The following is a 7,727-nucleotide window of genomic DNA, read 5'->3' as shown; positions in this document are numbered from 1 at the left end:
AGGACAAGGATGGGCTTTTTCCACTCCCTCACATTGCCAGGCATCAGGGTTGGCTCAGCAATGCCCACCCATGGCCCCAGGAGCCGTGAGTGGCCCCAGGACCTGTGAGTGCCCTCAGGGCTGCTCTGCCCAAGGCTACCCCCTGCCTCTGATTCTCTGCCCCCAACCCTTCACCTTTACCCCCCCCCCTTGGTTTTCATGGTTTTTACCTACTCCCCCAGCCCTTTTGCAGCAAGGAGAGTGTTTGTGGCCATTAGGACCTATCACTAGTGGGGGTTAATTAAAATTTGGCCAACACCAGGCACACAAGGAAGGAGATAAGTGTAGGGCAAACATGGACCAGCACTTCTTGATGAGTGCCCGGTAAGACCAGCAAGAGCTGTTGTGGGTGTCCAGCAGCCAGCATGGAGGAGCACAGAGACCCCAGTGGAAAGGACCCCTTTAGGAAGCTCAGTGTTTGGGGGTGCAAGGTACTAGGCTGGGGGGAGCATGGGGTGAGTGTCCAGCTGGGCAGAGGGAAACCATGGCTGGAATAGGAGGCCCAAAGGCTGCAGAGAAAGTGCCATGTCAAGCTGGTGACCCTGGATGACCAGGTGCATGCTTCCCACCCGCTGCGTGGTGATTGTTGTGCCTATTCACCGTTGTAGGCTAAATCAGACGTTAAAAAAGGCTGAGCAAGCTTTCAGCCAAAGGGTGTTCCATGAAACCTCGTTAATTTCATCATTCTTGCACTTAAAATGAGAACGACAGCCATACATAAAGTCCGCGCAAACGTTTTACACACATAGTCTTCCTTGCAGTATCACAAATGATAGTCTCCAAACCAAGGAAAATTTCTCTCCCAGCTTTAACAGTGACATTGTCCCGCCATGCTTTAGACACCCACGTTGTCTGGGTGCACACACCATGCCCAGCTCACTATAGAAGTACATCTTTGGGTTACTGGGAACTGGCTATTGAAATATCATAGAATCATAGAATCACAGAACGGTTTGGGTTGGAAGGGACCTTAAAGATCATCTAGTTCCAACCCCCCTGCCATGGGCAGGGACACCTTCCACTAGACCAGGTTGCTCAAAGCCTCATCCAGCCTGGCCTTGAACACTTCCAGGGAGGGGGCATCCACAGCTTCTCTGGGCAACCTGTTCCAGTGCTTCACCACCCTCTCCGGGAAGAACTTCTTCCTGATATCTAATCTAAATCTCCCCACTTTCGATTTAAACCCGTTACCCCTTGTCCTGTCACTACAGGCCCTTGTAAAAAGTCCCCTCCGAGCTTCCTTGTAGCCCCTTCAGGTACTGGAAGGTGCAATGAGGTCTCCCCGGAGCCTTCTCTTCTCCAGGCTGAACAACCCCAACTCTCTCAGCCTGTCCCCATAGCAGAGGTGCTCCAGCCCTCTGAGCATCTCTGTGGCCTCCTCTGGACTCGCTCCAACCAGTCTGCATCCTTCTGACGTTGTGGGTTCCAGAGCTGGAAGCAGTACTCCAGGTGGGGTATATATCCTGGTTAGCCAGGAAACAGAGGTGGCTTTAGCAAGCAATAACTACTTGCTGCTACCAGGTGTCACTGAAGGTAACTAGCCAGCTTGTACTAAGCAGCTGTCATCTCCACACCTTTTGTGTACCGTAACACTGCTGTTTGACAGCGGAATGCATAAATCTGTCTGAAATACCAGGTTTCTAACGACTTTTTAACTTTAAGGTTTGTGTGTGAACCTCACCTCCTCACCTAAGCGTTAGCCAAATACAAGCCCTCTGTAGGGCTCCCTCTACAGAGTGTCTCTCTTGTGTGCTGCCTGGAATTGCCTCTCCCCGCTGGTCTTCCCCGCCAGGACAGCATCCCCCTGGCAAGCGCTGGGTTGGCAGGGTGCGGCGGTACCTTCACGGAGCATGAGCCGTCGCTCAGAAGGATGAGGTGGTTTTGGGTGGAGGGGTTTGCCTGTGCTCGTTTAACCCTGAGCCTGCACGATTGCTTCTTCTCGCTAACAGAGGCAGTAACGAAACTTCAATTTGAACCATCAGGAAACTGTGATCGCTGCTGCGCGGCTCTGGACTCCTCGACGCGGGGTCGCCGCCGTCGTCTTCATCAGAGTGGCCGCGTAGCGAGGAGGACGAGGTGGGCATCGATTCCCGCGCGGTTTCACGTTAGGACGGACTCCCGGCTACTGGCAGCGGGGACACAGGGTGTGCCCGCGATGCAGCTGCCGTGTGCTACGCTCCGCGCGTCACCATCTCATGCCAGAACACGGGGAAATGGCCGCAGGGACGCACTGTGCGGGACGGACACCTGCTCACAGTGCGGACAGTGCTGCAGGGGTTGCTTGTTCCTGGGGAGAACCATGGAAACCCACGTCCTTGCCGCAGCACACCGACAGTAAGTCAGTCCGTCAGCCTTACGCCGGCGCCAGGAGACGTCTCTTGTGGAGCTTTATCCGGCTACAGTGCGAACCCTTTGGCTTGCTGGGCTCTGGGGAGGAATATCCCAACAAGTGTCCTTTCGTTTCTATGCCAGCATCTCCATCCAACCCCCCCTATGGACATGTTGTCTTAAGAAAAAAAGAAAAAAAATCCTTTATATATATATAAAAAGTGTAGATACTTTTATATATTTTGTATGGTGTGGCTAAAGAAAAATTTCCTTTGTATATTTTACATTTATACTGATCTTCTTAATTTGATAATAGGAAACCAATTAAAAGAGGTTTTGATATTTTTTATATGAACGTTGCACAATTGTACTTGAATTTGGCATTTGAGAAAGGAACTGAGGCTTGCATGGAAGCCACCGGAAGATGCAAGGCCGTTTTCCAAGTGATACAGCAGAGGTGACATGGAAATCCGTGACTGTAATTTGTAAGTTGTGCTGACAGATTTTGGAACACTTCAGGGACACAGTATGTTTCTTTTGTAACCTCTTCTAAAACCCGCCAAAAATCTTTTACATTTTCATTTCTTGGTGTTTTGACCTCTCAAGCGCATTGAAATGTGCAGCAACTGAACTTCAGGACTAGACGTAAGTCATCTCCTCAGCTCGGAGTCCAACACAGTCCTGGTCTGGGAGAAGTCAAATCACTCTTTAACTTACCAGGAGCAAGAAAACAAGCGGTGCCGTGGTGTGGGAGGTTTTGACTTTGGTCTGGCTCTGCCACCATCCAGCGCTCCGCGTGCCCCGAGGAGAGGGCCCTCCTCCGGCGGGGCGGTTCTGCCTCAGGCGCGGGGCTGGGTGTTGCTGTTTATTTCTTCCCCGCTGGAGTCAGCACGTTGAGAATCAAAGCAGAAAGAGGCAGCGGTAAGGGTGTCGTGGGCTCACTGCCCAGCTCTTCGGCAAAGCCCCGGCCTTCTCGGTGTTCCAAAAAGCCCGTGGCAGGCCTAAGGCTTCATGTTTCCCACAAAACTTGCTGGTTACACAAGTATAGGAAGGCCAAGCGTGGCCTGTCCGCCGCCTTCACCTTCCCGCAGTGTTTACAAGGAACAACAAGGTGTGACCGAGTTTGTGTCCAACAGCACAGGGGCAGAGCTGTGCTGGCAGCTCCCGGGGTGGGAATACCAGGTGGCAGGGGGTGGCCGTCACCTGCTCTCAGCTGCCAAGGCTTGCAGGAGCTCCTGGCTCGCCATAGCAGCCTTTCTGGGAAAACACTGGGTTTTGTTTGTGTAACTGTGTGTGAAAGGGAAAAAAAAAAACCAACCCCAAAACCAGAAAATCAGGCTGAATAAAATACAGGAGTAAAACTGAAATAATATGTACTGTAATCTTGGTTTTGTTATATTCCTATGGATTTCCAAGTGTATTGAGGAGGCCTGTGGAAGGGGAGAAGGAAGAAGGATGCTGTTCCTTTACAAATTATGCAACATGCTGTGTGACATTTTCTGCCTGGAAACAAGTTATGAATGTTTTAAGGGTCGGGCGCTCGGCTGTGTGCTCAGGCACTGTCGTACAACCCGCGCTACTGGTTTTTACATCTGTGTCTGTATATTTTGTCCCAGTGAGATGTAGGTAGTTTTTATTTTGAGCAGAATTGTTGCAGTAAAGGACAAAAAAAAAAAAAAAAAAATTAAAACCTATTTTTATGACTTTTTGAAAGCTTTATGGCAGATTAGACACTGGAGGTTGTTTTTTTTTAACAAATGTATATTTATTAATGTGCAGAACACTGGAATTGCAGCACCGATGAAAGGAGAATTTACAATAAATTAAGGAATTTTTTTTTTGAACTTGCATTCTTCCTCTGGTGATTTATTGTGAGTGCAGTGTGGATGCTGATGGTCTAAACGGCATTTCCCAGGATTTAGAAAGTAGCAGGGGAGGGTGTGTATGGGGTGTGCCCATTGTTTTCGCCGAGGAAGCGGCCACCAGCGCTACTCACTGCGGGATGCTTCCAGCCCTGGCTGGTGGCTGCTGGGGGGTTGCTCCAGGTGGACACCACACACACACACAACCCCTTCCAGCCCAGTGCTCTCTGCCAGCACAGGGTATCACCACATGGATTGCATTTCTCACCCCTTGGAAACAGTCCGTGGAAGAAGAACACCTTCTGCTAACCCGGAGCAAAGCAGACCACCAGGAGAGCATTGGGTTCGGAGAGGAGCTAGAGGGGGTGAGGGGCCAGCCCAGCCCACGAAAGCCTGCAAGAAGGACCTCTTCGGACTTTCTTGGCTACCTCCTCATCTTTCTCAAGCCGTGGTCTTGGTCACCCTGTAGTTTTCTGGCTGTTGTGCACGTCTTCGTTTGCGCATCTCCTGAGGCACCAGCAGTGACCTGCACGTGGCTGCCAGCTTTCTGGAAACAGAAGTACTTCTCAGCATCATCTGGCCAGCTTTTCCATAAATGCTTCTAAACATTGGGCAATAAACTGGGATGGGAAGGTGTGAGGTCGGGGTAGGGAGCCTGGTTACCGTCATGATTTAAGGGCAAAATCAAAGGCAGGATCTTCAATTTGCAAACAGCTCGGCCAAAAGTTGCCATTAAACAAACCCAAGCAATTATCCCAAAGGGAAACTACTCTAAATTTACAAGTTTTTGTGGAACACTAATACTTGAGTTTGTTTTTTACTCTTTTACTCACTTTTACTCTTCTGATTCTCTGTCCCTTCCCACGGGGGGAGTGAGCAAGTGGCTGTGTGGTGCTGAGTTGCCGGCTGGGGTTAAACCAGGACATTCTGGTACGCAGTGGGTTGCCCGATTCAGTCACAAGCAGCAAGAAAATGTTCTTGCTCATCTTCAGCTTCATTCCTTTCCCCTGCACAGACACCTTTGCCTGCACCGTGAGAGGCAGCAAGCGATCATTCCTCAGTCACCTTCTCCAGGTCACAGAGGCAGATCGGCTCCATCCCAGAGCGCTCGGGTTGTTTCTTTCCACCTGAACAGCTGGGATCTGTAGTTGCTCCTTGCACAGAAACACTGCTGTACCTTTTTGCCTTCCTTCTTGCCCTTCTTCTGCCCCTTCCCAGGTTTAATGTAGCCTTCCTGGAGATGGCAGGGAGAGAGAAGAGCCCAGAGCACAAAATTTGCGCATGAAATGCAAGAGGTAGGCCTACCAACAACCAACCAAAACCAAAAGGAAATAATAACAATAATAAAATACCTCTATTTCATTCCCTTTTCCTGTCCTAATCTTTACAGTGACATTTGGTCTAAGCAAATTGTAAGAAAAAAAGACTCCAGAAGAGATGGTCCCACGGCAGCATCATGTCATGACAAGGCTGCTCCAAAACCCCAGGATACATGGGGATTCGTCTAATGATCTTAAAATTGTAAATGACAATTCCAGTACATCTGTGAAGAGCCTGTAATAGCATTTTTTAGCATGACGAGTCCATTTGTCCATACCCTTATGTCATGCTTAGACGTGCAGCTCGCTCAGCCACGGAGGATGCTCCTGCGAGGTCGGGGGGGTTTGCAGGAAGATCCCCAGCAGCCCTGCTGAGCTGTTACCACTACCCACAACAACGTTGCCTGCGGTGCCAGGGCCAGGCTGGGATGCACTTGGCCCCCACCACCTCTTCTGCAGAGCTTTTGCCTTGTCTTTATGCTCCCGCTTGTTCACATGCGACTCACTTTTCCTCCCTGTTAGTAGCACTGGACTCATTTTCCATTCTAGTCTCTTGATTTTTGGGTCCATTCTCCAGTTTCTCATACTCATTTTGGATTTTAATCCTGTCCGTGAGGATGCCTGGAGTCCTTTGGCAACATCTGGAGCCTTTACAAGCTACCTTTTATTTCATCGTTCAAACCATGAATGAAAATACCAACTAAAACTAAGCCCAAGAGGTGGGGGGTGTCTTGCAAAACTCCCCTTCCTGCCAAGCAAGTTTTGCACCTACCTGGTCTTCTAAATACTTAGAACTATTTAAGTGCCCCCAGGCGCCCGCACGAGCTCTGTGCCTGTGTCTCCCCTTGGGCTGATGTGTAGGAAAACCTCTTGCTTTTGGTCATTTGGACCCATCTGGAATGATCTTGTTGGCATGTTAATCCTGTATCACCCTTTCCAAGTGTAGAAGGTAGGGCTGGGTCTGTGTTTCTGTTAGTTTGTCATCTGCTCAAAGGCATAACGAGCGTGTGAAGTCCTGTGCCTGTATAAACAGGGCAACCAAAGTGGTGGGTCCCTGTCTACGACGACGTTAAATGCAGCAAAATTAGTTATAAAGTAGGAGTGATTCCAGCCCCAGCTCTGCTGGGTGGGAAGCAGAGGAAGAAACAGCTCTCCTCCCAAAACCCCGGCAAGCAGATGCTTCCCAGACGCCGTCCCCTCTGCGTGGACAAGCGATGGATGTGGCTGGTGGGGCAGGGAAAGACCTTAGAAAAGCACCAGCGGGAGAGCCCCTGCAGGCACACGGTTTGTGTCAACCCCGTAGCCCACTGGCACCGCACAGCAGTGGCAGGAGTAAAAGGGGGAAGAGCCTCAGCCAGCTCCACCTGCGACGCGCCAGAGCATCCTCGGCCAGGCAGAGCATCAGCAAGAGGTGGCGGGTCCCAGCCGGGCTCCCACAGGGACGGCAATCCCAAGGGAGCCTCCACGGCCCCCGCACCACACTGCTGGAAGATCACGGAGCAGCAGCAAACCTCCCAGCACTGGCGAGCGCTCGCCAAGGGCGACTGGAGGGTTTGCAGCAGAAAGGCAAATGGGCGGGTTCTGCAATGACACGATCACTCAGAAAGGGAAAAAACAACACGTTATGGCACATGGCAAGGCACCCAAATGAAATAGCTGTGCTGGGGCGAGCACCCTGAAGGTACAGGGAGAGAAGAGCGCTCTTCAAACCAAACAGCTGCATTTCCCGGGCATGCTCATCAGATTTAAAAAAAAAAAAAAAAACAAAAAAAAACACCAAAGAACTTACAGCAGTAATTTCATGTTTTAAGAGGGGAAAAAATACCTGGTTTTAAGGGAAATAAATATTCCTTTCACCTGGATCCATTCCACGCGGTCCCTTCAGGTTAGGAACATCCCGCTGAAACCAGTACGGAGCAGCAGCAGCTGGGGTTGGGAGCCAGCGAAGTGAACAACTTTCCAGGTGAAGCAGTAAATCAGGCGTTGACTATGAGAAAAATCAGTATATTTTATTACATGTTTCAATTTTCTGGATAAAACAAATGAGAAAGCCTGGAATGGTTAACTCCTTCACCTCCAGCATCACAGGAAAGAGCTTTTGGGGATGGAAAGGGTCAGGAAAAAGACCTGCTGGCTTAGGGTTAGGGGTTACAATTCATTCTGCTGGCAGAAAATGGCC

The sequence above is a fragment of the Eurypyga helias genome, unplaced genomic scaffold (genome assembly GCF_000690775.1).
Source record: "Eurypyga helias isolate BGI_N326 unplaced genomic scaffold, ASM69077v1 scaffold24286, whole genome shotgun sequence".
Lineage (NCBI taxonomy): Eukaryota > Metazoa > Chordata > Aves > Eurypygiformes > Eurypygidae > Eurypyga > Eurypyga helias.
The sequence above is the reverse complement of the archived record's forward strand: the minus strand, read 5'-3'. Positions refer to the sequence as shown.